Source organism: Chiloscyllium punctatum, chromosome 33 (assembly GCF_047496795.1).
Source record: "Chiloscyllium punctatum isolate Juve2018m chromosome 33, sChiPun1.3, whole genome shotgun sequence".
NCBI classification, from domain to species: Eukaryota; Metazoa; Chordata; class Chondrichthyes; order Orectolobiformes; family Hemiscylliidae; genus Chiloscyllium; species Chiloscyllium punctatum.
Window position 1 is genome coordinate 18,872,940 of NC_092771.1, and position 12,918 is coordinate 18,885,857.

Sequence of the window (12,918 nt, forward strand, 5' to 3'; positions counted from 1 at the left end):
TTAAAGTTGTGTCCCCTCGTGTTTGCTGTCCCCATGTTGGCTTGCATGACGGACTGGGCTGTGTTCACGACTCTCTGCAGCTTCTGGTGGCTTTGGGAAGACTAGTTGCCATACCTTTCCGCAACACATCCAGATATAGATGCATGTTCTAGAAAGCAACCTAAGAATCATTAAGAGTTTTATGAACATGCCAAATGTCATTAGCCTCTTAGAGCAAGTAGAGGCATCATTGTGCTTTCTCGACCATCATGTTGATGTGGGTGGACCACAACAGATTGTTGGTGAGCCTCACTCCCAGGAACTTGATGCTATTGACCATCTCCCCACCTCAGCACCAATGATGCAGACAGAGGTGTGCCTTCTACGATCACATGAGTAGGGCCAATGGTCTCTCCTTGAGAAACATGTATCAGATCCTAAAAATCATCAATGGACCGTTGTAACCAGAAATGCAATGTAGGTTTACTGTGTGAGGCAAATCAATCCCAAGTACAGCAAAGATGGTCAAAGGAACAACTAGTGGGTGAGCCACTTTGTGAAACATGGATAGGAAAGGTTTAGAAGCATATAGGCCAAGTGCAGGGAAATGGGACTAGCTTGCATGGACATTTTGGTCAGCATGGACCAGCTTGAGCCAAAGGGCCTGTCTCCATTCTGTAGGACTCCACAACTCTCAAGGCAAAACATGATTCGGCAGCACAGTGGCTCAATGGTTAGCACTGCTGCCTCACAGCACCAGGGCCCCTGGTTCAATTCCAGCCTCGGGTGACTGTCTGTGTGGAGTTTGCATGTTCTCACTGTGTCTGTGTGGGTTTCCTCCCACAGTCCAAAGATGTGCAGGTTAAGGTGGATTGGCTGTGCTAAATTGCCCATAGTGTTAGGTGCATTAGTAAGAGGGAAATGGGTCGGCGGGGGAGGGGAAAGAAATAGATGGACTTGGTGGGCCGAAGGGCCTGTTTCCATAGTGTAGGTAATCTAATCTTAACTAATTCACTGGAACTCTTTAAAAAGAGATGACAAGCAAAGCAGACAACAGGGATCTTGTGCATGCAGTATAACTAGACTTCTAGTCAGCATTTGATAAGGAGCAGCACAAAAAGGTTTGATCACATGGGGTTAGAAGTAATTTGTTAGCTCGGATGAAAGATTGGCTAACCAATAAAAAGCAGAGGATCGGGGTAGAGGATTTTTTCTGGTCGACAAAATGTAATAATTTGTGTTGCACAGTATTCAGTTCTTGTGCCCCATTATCTACAGTCCATAGTAAATGGCTTGGATACACAGATAAAAGGTCCTACAACCAAATTTGCAGAGGAGACTAAATATATGGGAAACTAAGTTCCACTGAAGAAATAAAATTGCCTGAAGTTGCAGCAGAAGATCTCTCTGACATTAGCAAAAGATCCAGAGCCCAAACAACAAGTTTCCACCAATTCATTATCAAACAGAAAAAAAACAAGCACCAATTACACCACATCAACAATATGGATGAAGCACTCATGCATTCATTAATTTCAATTTGCCCAACAACCAAACTGTGGAATGGACAGGCTCAAAACAAAGTCCCAGTAAAAGCCACAGAATGAGAAGACCCCAAACATTTAACACTCATTTAGCTAACCTGCATGTCCAACTGAATGAAATTAGAGCCTATAGCATTTTTCCAAACAATAAACCTAAAAAAATCAAATGTTCACCAAGAGATGCTTTTTAAAGTATATCTTTTGAATGAGAAAAACGTGATTGAAGTTATAGATCAAAAGTGTGTAGAATAGTTGTCATAGTGGCCTACTCAAAATATATAGGTCAACATTTTCACATCTCAAAAAACTGATGAGATCAAAAGGCACCAATGTAGAAACATACACACATTATTGTAATAACAGAAGGTTCATTGCCGATATACTTTGAATGAATTCCTCACCAAGTCATTCAGGAATCTTGTTTGCATCAAATGGACTGGGTGGATGGTTGAAAGAGAATATGCTTTTAAAAAGAGAGTATAAATGTACCTGCTGTCCAGAGTTTGTCCATAAAACATGCAGAATATTCAAATCAAAGGACAGGAAGATAATTTGATTTGGAGGGACGAATCTGAAAGCTAAAGTGTCAAATCTGATCTAGCGACACCTTACAATTGTCATAGACAAATTGACTCAAAAATGAGTTTGATTAATACTTTGCATCAAATACCAAATAATTTAATAACTTCATAAATGCTTTAATTGTGGTTAGAAGGTATTTAATATAATGAATGTATGCAATAACATGTACCACATTAAGTTATTGTGAAATTCTGGTCATTTTTGTTTCAAAGTAACTACCCACACCAGTTGTTCACATCTTATACTCAATGCAGAAGTCGGCAACTACTTTTGGAGGTTTCAAATGTCATTGTACAGACCACTATCTGCAATTCATTAAGGACAAGTTGCTAGCTGACATCTTCAATGATGCTTTTCGAAAGGAGGTTACTGTATAATGATCAGAAGTGGAAAGCCATATTGTTAACTGAAATGCTGCAGCAAAGACACTGCAGAATGAGTGTTCATCCAAACAGCAACATCAGACAGACACAGCTCCCAGATTATCAGCAAGCAATTGCTGCAGTTACTTCAGGTTAAAACTCTGTTTACCTGACACAGGAAAGGCATTAAGAGCTGGCAATGCAGAGATAATGCTGTATTGAGACAGGTTTTCTTTCATGTTCATAGCCTCAGGAAGCCCCAGGACACTTTAGAGCAAATCAAAATACTTTTGAAACCTGGTCATTGTTGCAATGTAGGAAATACTTCAGCCAGTTTGCAACCAGAAAAATTCCCAAACTATCTTCTATTTTGATTATATTTGAAAAATAAATATTGGCCATCATACCAGGGAAAACACTGTTTCTCTTCTTTTGGGATCTTTTATGGAATTTGAGAGCACACGGACAGGGACAAGTGTAGATTTAGTTCAACGTGCATCCTCCAGTATCCTGCCCCAAAGTAAGACACTCATCACAAATCAAAACAAGCAGCGATGGGCTGATTTTCTGACTAGCTGCCACCAATGGGACTCACCCATTGGCTGTAGGTACCCCAAGATGAAGGCTGCTTGCTCAAAAGGTTCCCAGCCATTGAAGACAATCATTGGCATCGAAAAGCTCTTGCCCTCAAGTGTTTGCTTGGGGAGAAAAATAAAAGAACACTTCAATATCACCATTTCAAGTTGAGCCAGACTCTACCTTCCTGCATATTTACCATCAGTAGTTGATGGGGAGATTTGGAGAGACTTTCAGTGTTTGTCAATATTCCCCTCCTGAACTTCAGCATGCTGAGTACTCCACATCTGAGGCGAAAGCGCTCCGTACAAATTGTAAGTCAAACTCTTTCGTAGACAATGGCTCGGCTATCAACAGAGTCTAGATTAGGGTGGTGCTGGAAAAGCACAGCAGGTCAGGCAGCATCTGAGGAATAGAAAGAAAAAGAAAAAAAAAGACGTTTTGGGCAAAAGCCCCTAACCGCTGTGGTTTTCCAGCACCACTCTAATCTAGATTCTGATTTACAGCATCTGCAGTCCTCACTTTTGCCTCAGATATCAAAAGCCCTCACCAATTAAGTTGAGCACCCAACCTTACAAAGGGATACTACCTTCAGAAAATGAGTATTTTGCTAACTTACTAGATATAACTTTCCACACTGCCAAGATATTCTTACTCTTGAAAGCAAAAAAGGATCATATCGAGATGCTCACCAAAAATGCATAACATTATCCTTACAGTGACATGTGAAACACTGGAATTAGTTAAAACAAATTAATTCTTAAATTGACACCACTTAAGGCCAGAGTTCAAATCTCCACCTGTTCCGGAGATCTATAATAACATCATTGAACAGGTTGATTAGAAAAAAAAATCTTAATCTGGAAGTCAGTTTTAATTTTCCTAGATGAACCACTGGCCTAATTGATCATCTTTGCAAGACAACATGGCAATCACTGAAATGTAAGCTGGTTGTTCAGAGTCAGTTATCACATTTTAATTCTGGGTGAACTAACTGAGGGATTGCTGCATTAGTGACAATAACAGACTCCGGTCTCCTGATAAAGCTAAAGGTACATGTGAATAGTTATGTATGGACTCCAGTAAAGGTCAAAACACTCTACAGGTGCCTTTGTTTCAAAGGCAGACCTCTTGACCTACCTTCACAATCACCCATTATACACAACTCCTGCATTTATATGGTGTTGGTCATTTTGTAACACGATGTTACATTCCTAGATGAACCACTGGCCTAATTGATCATCCCGGAACAGGATTGGGTCTAAACAACACTGAAGACCCGGAAGCAACTTATGAATCAGAGTTTGGAAAGAACAAATAAAAAACAAAAGAGCTCCAGATGTTGGAAATCAGAACCAAAATAGAAACTGCTGCAAATGCTAAGGAAGAGTCACTGGACCCGAATTAACTCCGATTTCTCTCCACAGATGCTGCCAGACTGACGGGGTTTTTCCAGCAATTTCTGTTTTTGTTAAAGAAATATCAACTATGATGACCAATCTCCACAACCATTGCACATTCAAAATACCAACTTTGACATGTTTATCTGTACCTTGAACATTCCAGTCCAAGCCATTAAAAAATTTAGTCTTATTAATATTGAAAAGGTCTTGTGAAAGATTGTGGCTTGTGTCTTATGCAAAGGTAATTGGGATGGCACAACATTAAGCCATTGGCCACTCACAACCTGGCAAAAATCAGCAGGGACTTGGATCTTCCATCCCAAGAACCAATTGTTTGGTCACACTGAAGATTGAGATCTGGCATCCAAATAGTGACAGTGCCCATTATATACTAGTGAACTGTCCAACCAGGCAGTCATGGGTTCTAAGACCATACAAGAAAACTACAGATGGTGGGCGTGTTTTGTGCACAGTCCGCCCAGGCTTGCACTGACTCAACAAAGTCAACATTCCAAACCAAGGGATCATAGTTTTAAAATAGAATGATTGCTGAATTTTAACTTTTTCCCCCTTGGTTAGCTTGACAAGAACAGTTGTAATAAAAGTTTTACAATGATATTCCACTTGAAGAAACAAACTAAACAGGCAAAGACTTTGGTAGAAATCATATGGTATGGTGTAATAATTCTTTCAGGAATCAAATCATAACCAGTCTTGGGGAATGTTTGAGTGAATTTAACTACCTTAATCTTTGTAAACAATCTTTCCATGGCGTCCCTGCTCCCTTATCTGTGGGCTCTCCCATTAAGACAAGCAATATTAGCAATCTGTTTCACCTATGTTCTGAGTACCTTTGTCTGTTCCATTGCAGTATTTAACAACTCGTTAAAAGGTCATAAAAATTTAGTCTTGCAATATGGTAACAGTCACATACCTGGTGTATATTCTGGTATTGATGTTCCTGGATAGTCCTCTGTCTTAATAAGAATGACCATTTTATAATATCAGGGTGTCAAAAATACTAACAACAGCAACCCAAATATCTTTGCCCTTTGTAGTACCATCACTATATGCCCCATGTCTATGATACAATTATAAGCAGTACACATCGGTTGCTGAGAGATAGGTCTGCAATGTCTTGGGGTGCCTGCACATACCAGCTTTGCAACAATATTCTTGGATCCAACAACAGGGGCAATCCATAATTAGACTCAAGTTGCCAGCAAGACTTGAGTATACACAGTACAAACAAGTCAAAATCATGGAGGAGGAAGTGATCAGAAATATAAAAAGGGAAGATTTTGTTTTCGATACTGTAGGCCATTCTGCCCCTCAAACCTGACGTACCATTCCATTCGATCATGAGACTGGTGTGCTCGGACAGAACTCTGGCAGTCAGCAGAATCATGGAAACATTTGGGGGTTCAGATGGTTGGCGAGACGGAGGCGTGGGGATTGGAGAGTGACAGAGTGACAGAGTGACAGAGTGACAGAGTGACAGAGTGACAGAGTGACAGAGTGACAGAGTGACAGAGTGACCAAGCCCTCATAGGGAAAATGCAGCATGGAGTGACTGCGGGCCCATATCCAAAGAAGGACTGCATTTTGGAATTTCTCGTTTTATTTCTTATTTAATACTTTATACTGATCAGATCTGAAATGCTAATCTTTTAACTTATTTCTTTACTTGTCTACCTTTTACCTATTATTTTGTACCTAGGTATCTTGTACCTAAGATGGTGCTATGAACAGCAACATTGTAAACTATACACTGTATTCCTGTGCTTGAGTAGATGTGACAAAAAAACCTAATTCTAATGATTAAACTGCAATCTAACACCGTCTATCTGTGATGGTTCTTCAATCAGGTGTTTCATTTCATCACCTCAGGTTGTCTGAAAGTACTTCATAACTAACAGGTAGGGGCTGGGAGACAGTGAAGGACCACAAGGGACATCTCCAGTCCCATTGCTGGAAAGAGTATTTGACTCAATTAGATAAATGTCATTCCCACTGTCTGCTCAGTGAATCTTACACGAGGCAACAACTGAAGAAAAGCCAGCCAGTGAACTCAGAAAAGCGATCAATCAGTCTGGGCATCTGTACAAAACCTGGCATGATTGTGGCAACAGTATCATACTTGCTGAGAAAGGAAACCAAAAGAATTGCAGATTCTGTAAATCAGAAACAAAAACAGAAATTGCTGGAAATGTTCAGCAGGTCTTGCAGCATCTTTGGAATGAAATCAGAGTTACATTTCAGGGCAAATGACCCTCAGAACTGATGGCAGATAGAAGAAAAGTTCTCCTGTTCTTGTTGGATTTCAATAATTCCAAATATATTTAGATATTACTTATTTTTCATTCATGACAGCATATGCCAGTCACCTATTTAATAGGGGGTTGGAATTTTTCTTGAGGAAGAGACAGCCGACCTAAGTACTAACTTTGTTCTAATCCAGCAGACGTGAAACAAGAACTGAAATTGCTGGAAAGACTCAGCAGGTCTGGCAGCATCTTTGGAGTGAAAGCAGTGTTAATGTTTCAGGTTGAACTGATGGCATCTAGGGGGAAAAAAAAGGTTCAGAGGAAGGGTCACTCATCCTCTCCACAGATGCTGCCAGACCTGCTGAGCTTCTCCAGCAATTTCTGTTCTTGTTTCACACCTGTTGAATTAGAACAAAGTTAATACTTGGCTACTGCCCACTCTTCATGAAACATTCCAACCCCTATTAGGTAACTGGCATATGCTGCCGTGAATAAAATATAAAAGTAATATCTAAATGTATTTAGAATTTATTGAAATCTAGCAAGAAGAGGAGGGAGGGGAATGTTAGAACAAATTGACAGAAAGGATGCTAACAATCACGACTGCAGGGGAAGAAAAAGTCACGTTGCTTTAAGACTTCATAAATATACACAAGAATGTTTTTGACTCGACTTCCATGCAGCAGTTGCTCTGCCTGTTCAATTGTATTTGCCGCTATTTCCCCTCCCAGAACCACATCCCAATTATCTTCAGCCCTTGTCTCTTTCCATTGAGGCGAAAGGAGGGGTCTCACTCACCCTGCAAGCCCCTGGCTATGCTCGGGAGAAAAGGCAAACCGAGACTTCCAACTTTTTGCAGAAGAGTTAGCTGCTGACTCGCCGAAACTGAGAGCTTGTGAAACACACGGGGGTCAGCTGCACCCGGGCGTATGTTCCGGTCGACACACAGACAGACAGACCACAAGGGGAGACAGGGGGGGGTGAGGGACAAGGAATTGAGATTTATTGCAATCGACCTGAACCAGTCACAGCCTTGCAGGAAGTCGAATAGACCCTCTTCAGCCCGGTGATGTCACCACACTGGACTGAGTTGCCCTTCATTGGTTGCTGAAAAAAAAATCACAGCTTGAAGGAGTTTCCCTCTCCTGCAGAAGTGGGTGGGATTCTCTGGGTCACACTCCCTCTTTCTGACTCCGCCTACACTTTGAGCCAACACATTTCATCTGAGCTTCCTTTATGTAACTGAATACCTCTTCCAGAAAGACAACTTGTGTCCTGAACGCTGGTTTACAGCAGAGGAAGGCGGGTGGGAGCCTAGTTTTTGTAACTGGTGGGATTTCAATTCTAAACTCCGTCCGGATTATTGGGGGGGGGAATGTGAGTTCTATCATTCACCTCTCTCATTCTGTACGGGGCATGAATTCACAATTTTAAAAAAGATTCTGCCGTCCAGCTGAACTTGCCAGCGATGGTCATAGTGACTGCTTCTTGTCAGAAAGATTACATTTTAAATATAAGCACTCACTCCCGTGCCTTCAATAGTCCTATTTCAGGCGCCTGTGTGGCTGACCCCCCTCAGGACATTGATTCATACAGCGCAGAAATGGTCCTTCGGCCCATCGAGTCCTCACCTGCAGAATTACCATTGAAAATGCGCTAATCCCAATTTCCTGCATTTGTCCCACATCCCTGAATTTTAATGATATTCTTCATCCAAATATTTTTTGAAGGTTGTAAGGTTTGCAGAATCCACTACCTTCCCAGGCAGTGCATTCCAGATTCTAGGCGAAAGTGAGGACTGCAGATGCTGGAGATCAGAGTCAAGATTAGAGTGGTGCTGGAAAAGCACAGTAGGTCAGGCAGCATCCGAGGAGCAGGAGAATCGCCATCAGGAGTGAGGCTTGGCGCCTGGGGGGAGTGGGGGGTGGTGGAGAGATAAATGTGAGGGCGGGGGGGGCGGGGTGGGACGGGGAGAAGGTAGCTAAGAGTGCAATAGGTGGATGGAGGTGGGGATGAAGGTGATTCCAATCTCACCACCCACTGAGTGCAAAATGTTTTTTTTCACAAAATCCCCTCTGAATCTCCTGCTCCTTGCCCTAGAACTATAGCCCTCATAATCTTCTACACCTCAATCATTTATGCTGTAAAGAAAGTCTATCTTGTCTCTCCTGAGAGGTCAATTTTTCCACCCCTAGGCAACATCCTGATGAAGCTCCTCTGTACCCACTCCAGTGCTATAACATCCTTCCCTGGAGCTGTGGGCAGACCAATGGTCCATAAAACTTCAACATTACCTTCTTGCTCTTATACTCTATGACACGATTGTCTTTATTTGCAGAACATTATCGATCAGGAACATGCCAACAGGACAATATTATTTAGAGCCCACAGTCTGAGCTCTCGTTATTTTGCATTGATCTTCCTAAAAAAATGAGGGGGTCATCTGTCTCCATCTCTTCCGGAAGAATCCAGTGTCGCAGAGTCTGGATATTTAAGGTTGAGATAGATAGATTCTTGATCAGTCAGAGATTCGAGGTTTATGGGGAAAGAGCAGCAAAATGAATATGAGGAATGTCAGATCAGCCATGATCCTATTGAATGGCGAGGGGCCAAATGACCTACTCCTGTTTCTATGTCTTATGGTCTTAATCTAGTCAATTAGCATCCCATTAGTTTACTTTTGACGATCAGGAAAGCAATGGAAGATGTTTGTTAGTGCCACCAAATGGCACATACAGCTCACTAACGCTTAGTTTCGGCTCTGCACTGAGCTCCTGAACTCAATGCATCTTGTTCCAAGTGTGAACAAAAGAGCTCCATTCAGAGGTGAGTTGAGAGCAACTGCCGTTAACATCAGGATTGCTTCCAACTGAGTGTGACACCGAGGAAACCGAGCAAAACGGGAGGCAATGGGAATTGGAGGGGAGAAAGTTACACTTGTTGCAGATGTACATGGCACATTGGAAGATAGTTTGTGATTGTTGGAGGTCAATCATCTTAGCCTTGGGACATCTCTGGAGGAGTTCCTCAGTGTAGTATCCTAGGCCCAACCATCTTCAGCTGCTGCATCACTGCCACCTTCTCAAGAGCAACTAAGAATGGGAAATCAATGTTGGCCTTATCAGTAACACCTACATTCCAAGAATAAAAGACATGAAATGTCTTATCTTTCACCATCCTTTGTATGTTTCTCCAAATTTCACTTCAGAAAGGGTATTTCAACTACATCCTCCAATTCTAGATTCCCCATACAGCAGAACTATTTTCCTCTATCCCTATCTGTTTCGACATATAAGGTAATATCAGTTAATTTGATTGTTAGGAGGTGAGCTTTTGCATTCATGGAAAATCTGCCTGGGAGTGACAGTTAGCTTTGTCATTGCACATTGTTCCCAGCCTCCTGTATGGCTCTGAGACGTGGACTGTCTACAGCAGATACCTCAAGGTTCTGGAGCAGTCCCACCAATGCTGCCTGAGCAAGATCTTTCCAATCCACTGGGAAGACAGACATACCAATACCAGCGTCCTAGACCAGGCCAACATCCCCACCATCGAGGCACTGACCCCCGCCCTCGATCAGCTGCGATGGGCTGGCCACGTCGTCCCCATGACCGACACGAGGCTCCCCGAGTAGCTGCTCTCCTCCCAGCTCCGGAAAAGCAGGCCAGCCCCAGGTGGGACAGAGGAAGGGCCTCAGGGCCTCACTGGGGAAGTGCAGCATTCCCATAGACACTTGGGAATCACTGGCCCAAGACCATCCAAAGTGGGGGAAAAGCATCCAGGAAGGCATTGAGCTCCTCGAGACTTGCCATCGGGAAAAAAGCGGAAGCCGGGAGAATCAGTGTAAGGAGCGCGCTGCCACACCAATGCCCATCCATACTATCCTATGACCACCACCTGCCCAAGTGTAACAGAGCATGAGGTAGCTGCTTCAATCTGTACAGCCACCTACGACTCGCCCTGAGAGTGGAAGAGAGCCATCATTGTCAGCAAGGGACCACCAATGATTCGGGAGGGAATTCTGCTTTCTTTACCTGGTCTGGTGTATATGTGACTCCAGACTCATAGCAATGTGGTCAACACATAACTTCCCTCTGGGCAATTAGAGATGGGTTATGTGTGCTGACCCAGCAGTGATGCTCATTACACATGAATAAATTTCAAAAAAATGGGATATGGACTCCTCAAGGTTACAGCAAATGCAAGTGCTGTGTGAGTCTGTCAGTCATCTTGATCTTTTGGTTGTTGGATTACTATTTTGTTCCTTCTTTGCCAAACCTCTGACGGCACAAGGGCGGTCTTCTACATTGAGATCCTGCCATTGGTGATCGACGCCACCTCCAGGCAGCAGGATGAACTGCCCTGATGTGTCCAGATGGTTGGTGAAGACAGGAAGCAGCAGCAGTCCATATGGTAACCTCCTCCATACGGACTAGAATAGCTCAGAGAGAATTTCAACCAGACAGCTCAAATTGTGGGGCTAGAGTCTCTAAGGGATGAAATTTTCCCTTTCATATGCTCAAATAATGAGTATCTTCCATCCATTTATTCTTTACTCTGTATACAATTAATGCAGCATCTGCAGTCCTCGCTTTCTCTTATAAAATTAATCCGCCATGGAAAGTACAATTCTGACACATTACCAAAAAATGATGCATCCCTCCCCAAAGACCTGTCACACCCACATACAGGATGACTAGCCCCATAACTTCAAAATAACTGCAATTAACATTTGGCTTGTGGAAACACCTGGAGACTTTTTTTATCTATTTGCCTGGCTCTGTCTCCAGATGTGTGCGCCAACTTAAGTTCATGACAGCACACGTTTTTTTTCCAGTCTTTGTAAAAAAACACACCCACGGAAGGCTTTGCCCTTGTTCACGGGCCTACAGGGTAATGTTGGCCTTGCTTCAAATTAGAACTCATTGGATTGGAAGCACTTTGAAGTGTCAAAGTAAATGAAATGTCCTGCCCAACAAAGCAGTACATGTTGGCCAAAATGGAGACCGTTTGTTTGGAAAGGTCCCAAACATTTTGAGAGACTTCATTGACGACACCCAGAAGTGAGAGTCAAGGATTCAAGAGACTACACAAACCTCCTGACCTCACACTTACCCCAATGCTCTAATTATCCCTTTCTCGCCTGAGGATGAATTTATGGATCATGCATTGGATTTCTCTGCCATCTCAGAACACATTAAAGTGGAGAAGATGCCAGACAGCCTCAATCCTGTGGGACTGCGAAGCTTGTACAGACATAAATGAATGTCTCCATGTTTAAGAATAGTGAATGCATTATGCACTAGGTTTACACCAACAATATTGGTGAAGACAAAAGAAATCATCCAATCCTATGCCTGGTCACCTTGCAAATGTGCACCCTTGAATTTGTTTTAAAAGGGTCTGCCTGAACGCTGCTGTTCTTGATTATTACCTGTGACTAAATTACTTTATCTTGTGCTTTAATCCAATACCACTATCTGCTTATTGAGGTACTGGTCTAGGCTGTAGATGTCTGCTCATACACTGTTCCTGAGGCTACTGGCTCCTTATCACTAGTTGAGGCTCTCCAACTCCTAATGTACTGTAGCACTCTTTATTGACATCTGTGTGCAGTAGGTTCTCAAACACAGCTCTCTAGTGTAATATCTATGACCTCTCCATGTGTCTGGTATCATCTTTTACTTATGTCAGAGACATGTAATCAGTTATATCTTCACAACTGGCATGGATCTCATGATACTGCAGATATGGCTGACTGAGTGAGCTGGAGGGATTGCTTCATTTCCTCCAGGTCCTCACTTTCCTGGTTAACATAATTTGACGGGTTGAGGGCAGGATGTCCTTTCACTGACTCCCACCTCTGTCTGTTTCGTGTTAGCTGAGTCAGGCTGTGGGTTGGCCACTCACTCTGTAAAGCTGTGCCAGAATAACCATTGCAGTTACATTGCAGATCAACCTACACATATCCTCTTGAAAATTAATATTTTCATTAACCTTTTTTGTGAAACAGCTCCTTCTATTGGCTTATAATCAGCAATGTTTCTTATCTCTCTTTCTGCTTCCTTCTCACTGCCCCTTTATTAGAGTCATAGAGATGTACAGCAAGGAAACAGAACCTTCAGTCTAACTCACCTATGCCGATCAGATATGTTAAAGTAATCCAGTCCCATTTGCCAGCATTTGGCCTATATCCCTTTCAACC

General features: G+C 42.6%; 1 protein-coding gene across 8 annotated transcripts in view; it reads right to left on the minus strand.

Moving 5' to 3' along the window:
- Positions 1 to 7,669, minus strand: part of cd276 (CD276 molecule) — a 350,663-nt gene extending 342,994 nt beyond the window's left edge. For 3 of the 8 annotated variants that reach the window (XM_072553075.1, XM_072553074.1, XM_072553068.1), the window contains exon 1: positions 7,512 to 7,669. The gene's annotated coding sequence lies outside the window, so the exon portion shown is untranslated. Of the gene's footprint in view, positions 1 to 1,870; positions 1,891 to 1,924; positions 1,987 to 3,062; positions 3,166 to 3,242; positions 3,449 to 7,511 lie in introns of those variants that run through there. The other 5 variants (XM_072553069.1, XM_072553071.1, XM_072553072.1 and 2 more) reach the window with 5 other exon arrangements.
- Between the last annotated feature and the right edge of the window lie 5,249 nt (positions 7,670 to 12,918).